Genomic DNA, 7949 nt, shown 5'->3' with positions numbered 1-7949 from the left:
GAAGGTTTACCGAAATGTCATTGCCCTTTTGTCATGTGTTTTTTTTGTTTTTTTTTTTTTTGTAGAGACGGCGTTGGAGATGGGGTATATAAAGCGTGTTTGAAATAAACTTTGCAGCTGAGTTTGAGACGTTGCCTCCTCTTTTACTACTTTCTGTTGTATTCTCTTCCTGCCCCAGTCTCAGGTTTACAATCATGTTCAACTTACACCAGCTCGCCTGCACTCTGACTATTTTTTCGTTAATCATAGAAGTCCCCTAGGGGATTCACAAGCAGTTGAATATATTTTATCTCATCAAAGCTATAGCTTGATGGGCTTTTAAACTAACATTTGTAATCTTTTCCACAGTAGGGTGTAACTTTAATGCTGGTTGACCTTGATTAAATAATAACGCCTTGCTCTGTTAACCAAACTGAGAAAAAATTACCTTTCAGCTACAACAGGAGCTGGATCTCATGAAGGGAACCAGCAGCATTTCAAGTGTACAAACAAAAATGGAACAGGCAACGAATGGCCTACTTTAGCGGATAATGAAGTTTCACCCTTCTTCTGACTACATTCGACAACTGAAGGGGTTTGAAGAAATCTGTCTAGGGAGTGCCAAGCTGCAAGGTGCGACCCTTTTCTTAAGGTTAAAACTGACCAATTTCAGAAAAGCCTGAAAGTGATTCATGATGTTTTTGTGTATATTTTATTTCTATGTATTGTTTGCTGGCGTATATATTCCACTGACGTGATAGCACATTTTTCTTTGCAAGTTAGCGCTGTTTGCTGTTCACTCTCCAGTGTTTTTCCTTGTGTGCACTATTCCCACCGTTTAAGCTGTGAGAATTTCTAGAATAACTATCTACCGACGCAGGGTTATAAAGCAAAAACTGCCCCCCCCCCCCCCCCCCCCCCAATTGTACTTGAGAAAGAATCTCTCGCTAAACAACTTATTTTTTCTTCCTCCAGGGTCTGACGGTGGCCATCTTGAAAAATTAGGTTTTTGTGTTCATTTGCTTATAGATATATGAGAGGTACTAAAAAGTGGCTAATTGGCAACAAATTTTAGTTTTCGAAGACTAAAAGCAAAATTCTGCTTTCAAAGGAGGTCCTAGATCTTTAGGAATGTTCCTATCGCAGTGCTCAAGAATTTTGGTTGTATGAATAGTTTTGTTTCGGTTACATTTTGCACACAGTCATTACAGACTGTTTGAAAGTTCTCGGAGTTACATTTTGCACATTCATTGCACATTCTTTGAAAGCGTTCGGAGTTCCAAGAAAAGTTCATTAAAAAGTTTTTCAGTATGTGTAATGAATCTGTGAAGTATGACGTTCCACTAGACCGTGTTTTATTTCATCTATGTTTTAGGCAGAGAAGCATTCTACTCATGTGCTAAGTTTCAATCAGGGTGTCGAACCGGAACCGAACCGAACCGAAAACCGGAACCGAACCGGTATTTTTTCCCGAACTGAACTCGAACCCCAACCGTTATATTGTTATCGCGATGAACCCGAATCGGAACTGAACCGGAAAAAAAATAACGGTTACCGGCTCATGTCAAAATGGTTCGGCCACGCGCTGTTGACAGTCAATGTGCTATCAATGCCATTTGTCTTTTAAGTGCCGTCAACTGACACACACCTCGCTTACACATTTTTCTTCTCCACTCAGTCTTAGGAATATAAACGCTGCATCGATGAATCTTGACCAACGCTGCATCCATGAATCTTGACATAGGAATCAGTATTGCGCTGGTCGCGGCTTGCACGGAAGAAAGAGAATTGGAAAGCTGTGCAAAAATAAAAAAAAAAAAAAAAAATCGCGTCACGGGATTTTATTTTCCTACAATCTCGTAAATCCTAAATGCTGCTGTGTGCTCATTTCATAACACGTTTCTAGAACGCGCGAGTTCTTGAAGCTTGCTTCCATCGGAATGAGAAAAGAAAGGGCTGTGGAGTTTGATAATAATCCGTCCGGTTTCGTATAGGCACTTAGAAGCTAACATATTTGTGTGACAGCGAACTCTTCTATTTTAATAATTATCCTATTACGTCCTTCTGGCGTTGCGTTAGGTGAAGTGTTTTTCATATTCCATATCTTGTTTAATGAAAACTTCTTTAAGGGTCTAATTTGAGTTACCGAAGGCTAGTTCAAATAAAGAAAGCTGTATTTTCTCCCCACTGTTCCTTCAATTGCTTACACGCCGAGGTGGCGGGGTAGTTAGCGAGTTCTATTTGTAAGTAGGTTTGTAAGGAGGTCGCGGATTTTACAGCTAATGCGTCGGACCCAATTAGATGAAGTCCGAATGCGTAAACGTCGGTGAGGTAACCTTTGAGTGCACATAAAGAAACCATTCCTGGTATAAATCCCTGAGCCTTACACTACGATGTATCCCGTTTCGTATGTGCTGATTTCAGATGTTTTATTTGTAATTTATTTTGATGTTGCAATTTGTCATTTATAATTTCCGAACCGGTTCGCAAACCGGTTCAGCGCCCCGAACCGGTTCGCGGATCAAATTAATCGAACCGGAACTGAACCGGACCAAAATAAAGTTACCTGAACCTGAACCGTAACCGAACCCGTATTTTTTTCGGTTCGATACACTGGTTTCAATCTAGTCGTGTTCAATAAACGTCAGTATGTTCTTTTTGTGTACCGCTGTATCTTGTCTTCATTTCACCATTGACAAGTTGGACATTACAGGGCATCTCTTTTGTTTCTCCTACCTCTATTCTCTATACCTCATACTTGGTCTTGACAAGAGTATCAACGATGAATGTGTACTTCAATACCCATCCAAGCCAGCGGTTCTGCAGTATATGTAGTGCCCATGAAAAGGAGCCTTCTCGTTCAAAGCCTGTTTTGCACGTCTGTTGACGTTTACAAAACGTCTAGCCCTACTGAAAAAAACCATTTGGCGCCCATATGAAAATAAACGGCTCCATACCGGTAACCGTTTAACCATACTGGTCACCAGTTTGTCAAAGGGGTCGCCCGTATGGCTCAAAGGGGTCGCCCGTATGAGCCATAACGGTCACCTATTTGGCAAACGGGTCGCTCGTCTGGGCAAATGGGCGACTCGTTTGGGCAAAGTTGTCGCACGTTTGCTCAAACCGGCGACGATCTTGCAAACTGCACCGGTTTAATCAAACGGCTCTCCGGAGCCCGTTTGATATTGAACGTACAGATCGGCGGCGTGGGCACGCCTAGCGTTTCAGCCGTGGCAGCCAATGTTTTCCGGAAGGCTGGGAGCGCCGGTTCATCGATTTCAGATCGTCCGCGTAATGCAAGTAATTATATTTATATTTCAATTGAGCTGATTTTCGATTATACTGCAACTAAAACTAACACCTTTTTTTTTTTTTTTTTTTTTTTTACGTAAACGCGCGACGTTGGTGAGCCGATATTTTTGACAGACCTTTAATACTTTGTCCATCTTTGTTGCCTCAATTTACTTATTCAGCTCGAATCTCTCTCGCAGAAGACGCGACCGCGTGAAAGAATGTACGTCTAGACTCCGTTTCACTTTAATTCAAGACGCAGCGAAGGTAGCACGCGTACACGCGGCTGCAAGAACATCGAGCATTGCAAGAGCACGCCCGCCGTTGCAGCACTCAAACTACGAGCTTGCGCTGAGTTCTTTCTTCGCTCGGGCGCAAGCCGAGCTTCTGGCAGCCCCGCCGCCATTTCCAAAGTTCGAGCGCGCGCGCGCGCGCGCGTTTGTTCTTCGGGACTACAAAAACGCATCTCCCTGGAATGCCTGGGGAGAGGGAGAGGGGCTGTCCCGGTGGTCCCAGCGCCTTGACCTCGCCCCCTCCCTCCTCTCTTGTCACCCCTGTCACGTGACCCACAGCAGCGCGCGAGCTACACGCTGATAAGCATCGAGATCCGGAAGGACGCGCCTTGCAGCCGCTTTTTTCTTTGTCTGCTTGTTGTCAGTTGCTGCTCGAAGTTCGCTCGTCCTACCTGCTTCAATCTGTCGCCTAACCCTGCGGTCTTATTGGGATGTCTCTCGACAACGTATTGGATGTGCACCAAAGCTATCAGTGTTCGAAAAGACCCACGTGTATGTCGGCAACGAGCGATTCTTCAAAGAAGTCGCAAATTCTCGCGGTTTGGTTGGGTTCGGCAAGTGACAGCTTGTGCGCCGCATCGTGTTGAAACTTCCAAGGAGCCGTTCCCTCTCGTTTGTGTTTGTGTGGTTGTCCTGCTTTGACCGTGTCGACAAATATCACGGATTACCTCTTTCAAGTCCGCTATTGTTATGGTAAGTGCACTGCAACCTACGTGTTGGCAACGATTGACCGTTCTTCTACGCGTACTCTTCTAAATTATCTAAAGAATTATGCAGCGCCTATTCGCGCGGCAGCCAGGAGAATAATTTCCCCGAAAGTCTACCTGTATAGTGTTCACAGATCGCTTGCACGTTTGTACTTGTCTACAGAAGAGGTAATAAACTTCGAGGAGAATTTAAAACAATCTTTTGTGTCGGTTTTCCTGTCCACTTACAAGCACCTACGCGAGTGCATTTGTTCTACGTGTTTTCTCCATGTTATAAATACGTTTATGAGTTTCAGGACGTCTTAAATATGTTTAAGATAACCAACCTCCCAGACGATACCCATTTAGGGCTAGCGCATAATTTGCCATTTCGAAGTGCACGTTCAAACGTGTGGTCACGTGCCATGTCGAACGGGTACTCGTACCATACGGCACCCGTATCAAACGGGCACCTGTATCAAACGGGTACCGTTTCGAACGGGTACCGTTTCCAAACGGGTACCCGTATCCCATAATCACGTTTGATCCAAACGGATCGACAGGTTTGATTCAAACGGGCGACCAGTTTGCCACCCGTTTGAATTTCAAATGGTTTTTTTCAGTAGGGAGGTGATGTATATTGCCTCTTTGAACAGTTCAAGACAGTCGATAAAGAGCGGTTTAGAAAAGAGCTACTGTACACCTAAAATTGCTGCCCAAGTCATTTTTTGCGAATAAGTTATTCAAGTTAACTCGAAAGTGGCCTTTGCAAAAAACCTTTAATTGAAAAGGCTCATAATAAAAAGCTCTCTCGGTGAAAAGTAACTTGAAAGTTAGGCGTGAGCAAGTAGTGGTTGAAATGGAATCCTTCGTAGTTTGTTTTTAGTTCTCTCTTGGATGGAACGGTTTTTCAGCAAATACCTTTGGAACCTTCTTATAAGCTCTTTCAATTGACCAGTTGATTATGAAAAACCTTTATTGAGTTATATAAGGGTCTAAGGAAATAACAGTTCTAAATAACCTTCCAAGGGAACCTTACTTTTGGGGTGTGCGAATACCCCTCGGTTCAAATAGCGCAGCGATATTTCTAGATTCAACAAGTCCACTATACACAATGACTTTCATTGCAGTGTTGAACCTAGAAATATCGCTGCTCTTTTTGAACCGAGGGGGTATTCGCACACCCTACATAAAGGTTCTCTTGAAAGGTTATTTAGAACTTATTTCTATAGACCCTAAAATAACTCAATAAAGGTTCTTCATATTATTAACTGGTTAATTAAAAAAGAGCTTATAAGAACCTTCCAAAGGTACTTGATGAAAAATTGTTTCATCCGAGAGAGGACTAAAAAGAACTGTTTCAGCGACAGAAGGGCTGGAAAGAACTTTTTAAACGTTCCTCACGAAGCACTGTTCCATTGAAAAGAGAACTTAAAAGAACTGTTAAACGGTTCTTCACCAAGAACTGTTTTAGCGAGAGAAGGGCTGAAAATAACTTTTTAAAAGTTCCTCACGAAGAACTGTTTCATTGAAAGGAGAACTTAAAAAAGAACTCCTTAAGGGTTCTTCATCAATAACTTTTTTATAAGGTACTTAAAAGAACCTTTTAGGTGCAAAATATGGACAAGCCGAAGAACTCCAAAAAGTTCTTTTTCGAACTGATTTTTTTTAGAGTGTAGGTGCAATGGCAGGCCATGAAGAAAGATGACCAGCTGAGTTTCGCAAAAGTAACACTTAGGAACCCCGTGCTGGGGATCTATTGAAGAAATTATTCGAGTCCAAAAATTAATGATTAGAAATTAGATTACATGCTCCGCTATTTTGCAAGACACGCTTCTTAGAGAAATGGGACGATAGTTCAATGGGGAACGTTTTTCTACCTGATTTGTAGATTGGAACGACCTTTCACGTTTTCCAGTTAGCTGGGATGATGCCTGTGGAAAGTGACTAAAAAAATAGTAAAGCAGATTGCCGAAATGTGCTTAGTATTCTTTAAAATATTTTTTTTTCATCGGCAGCGGCTGAGAGTTTATATTTTCGATTATAGGTGAAATGCCGTCTGGTATGATTGTGATGGAGAGCATTTCAGATAGTATAATAGAAGGTTGCCTAGGAAATTGAAATACAGGCTCTCCAGTAAAAACAGACGAGAATGCATTATTAAATATGTTGGCACATTCAAAGTCGTTGACAATCTCACATAAATCATTGCTGAAAGTAACCATACGCGTCTGCTGCGAGTTTTTTCCTTGCCAGAACTTCTTGGGCTTTAGAGTTAAAATAATAAGAAGTTCAAAATGAAAAAAAATGCATTTTTAATTTTAGTTTGATAACATTCTCCTGCAGCGTAGTACTTTTACCAAGCACATGGGCTCGCTCGTAGAATTGCTGCAAAAAAAAAAAAAACGTTTATTTTTTTATTTTTTAGTTTTTGAAAGTTTTGGTGAACCATGGTTTCTGGCGGGTGCTTCGCTCTTACCAGCGCTTTGGTCGCACGATGAGCGGCCTTAGAATCCTCATCTTCGATATTGCTGATTAAAAACAAACAAGAAAATTCGGTTTGTTGTCCCCACATCTGAAGCCTGCCACTAGAGGCGTGACTGTTCGATCCCCTCCTCAACAGCAGGCGCCAAGTAGTACTGATCGGGGGACAGCACGACAGATTAACCAAAATATTTCAAAGTCAGACGTAATGTTGATAACAGAGCAAGAAATGTTTTCGTTGACGGCAATGAGAACTCCTGTCCCTCGTGCTCCTTTACGATCGTCACGATAAAGGTGGAAATTTGGCAAGTAATACAAGACTTCAGCAACGGTGATATCTTTAGTCAACCACGCTTCAGTTTTATCAGTAAATTACTACCGGATGAAAATGCAAGGCTTGACATGACATCACAGTATGGAAGATAGCTGCATATAGTAGTAAATATTGCAGAGAAAGAAAGATTGGCTCGAGGGGGAGGACATAGGCGGTATTTTGCCACCTGATGACAAGACACTTGCTAAGAGTTTTTTGTCGGTTTGCGAGGACTCACAAAAAAGTAGAATTTTGGGCCAGTTACCAGTGTTTTAAGACTCAATGATGTTTACTGATATTTTGAACTGAGCGAGAGAAGTCCTCGCCAATGCTGTAATTGGTGCCTCTTAATATTCGGCCGTTAGAAAGGACTTTTTTTTTTAATATGTAAATTTTACAAATGTTGGACGGCAGCGGTTAGCTGTTTGAAGTCCAAGACAATGGTCACGCTCTATTTACTTAGGGTCTATGGTAATATTCAAAAGTTCAGAGCAGTGGCCAAGGAATCGTTGCTCTGACTGGGTGAAAGTTTCACATCGAGAGGGATCAGGAAGACCATACTATATCAAGTTGTCGTGTCGTGAATGATTCTCGGCATCGTCCGCACGGGCCTCCAATTCACAGACTTGACGTGCCGTATCGGCGGTATCAATGCGAGTAGTTTCGAAGCCTGCTCGCAACGTTGCAAAGTTTCGGTAATGGCCCCCAGTTCAGTCATTCTTTTACTTACGTCAGATATGGTTCTGTCTGTCGTTTGGAGTTGACTTTTAAGACCTTTGGTTTCTAAATTAGATCGGTCTGACCAGCTGTCAACTTTTGCAACTCTGCAAGGAAAGTTTCAGGGGTCCAAGGTCCTGGATTAGTTTCCACGTCGCCAGACAACAATAGAAAAGAGCGAATGAC

Source organism: Ixodes scapularis, unplaced genomic scaffold, assembly GCF_016920785.2.
Source record: "Ixodes scapularis isolate PalLabHiFi unplaced genomic scaffold, ASM1692078v2 PGA_scaffold1__304_contigs__length_218370807, whole genome shotgun sequence".
Classification (NCBI taxonomy): domain Eukaryota; kingdom Metazoa; phylum Arthropoda; class Arachnida; order Ixodida; family Ixodidae; genus Ixodes; species Ixodes scapularis.
Note: the sequence above shows the minus strand (reverse complement) of the source record.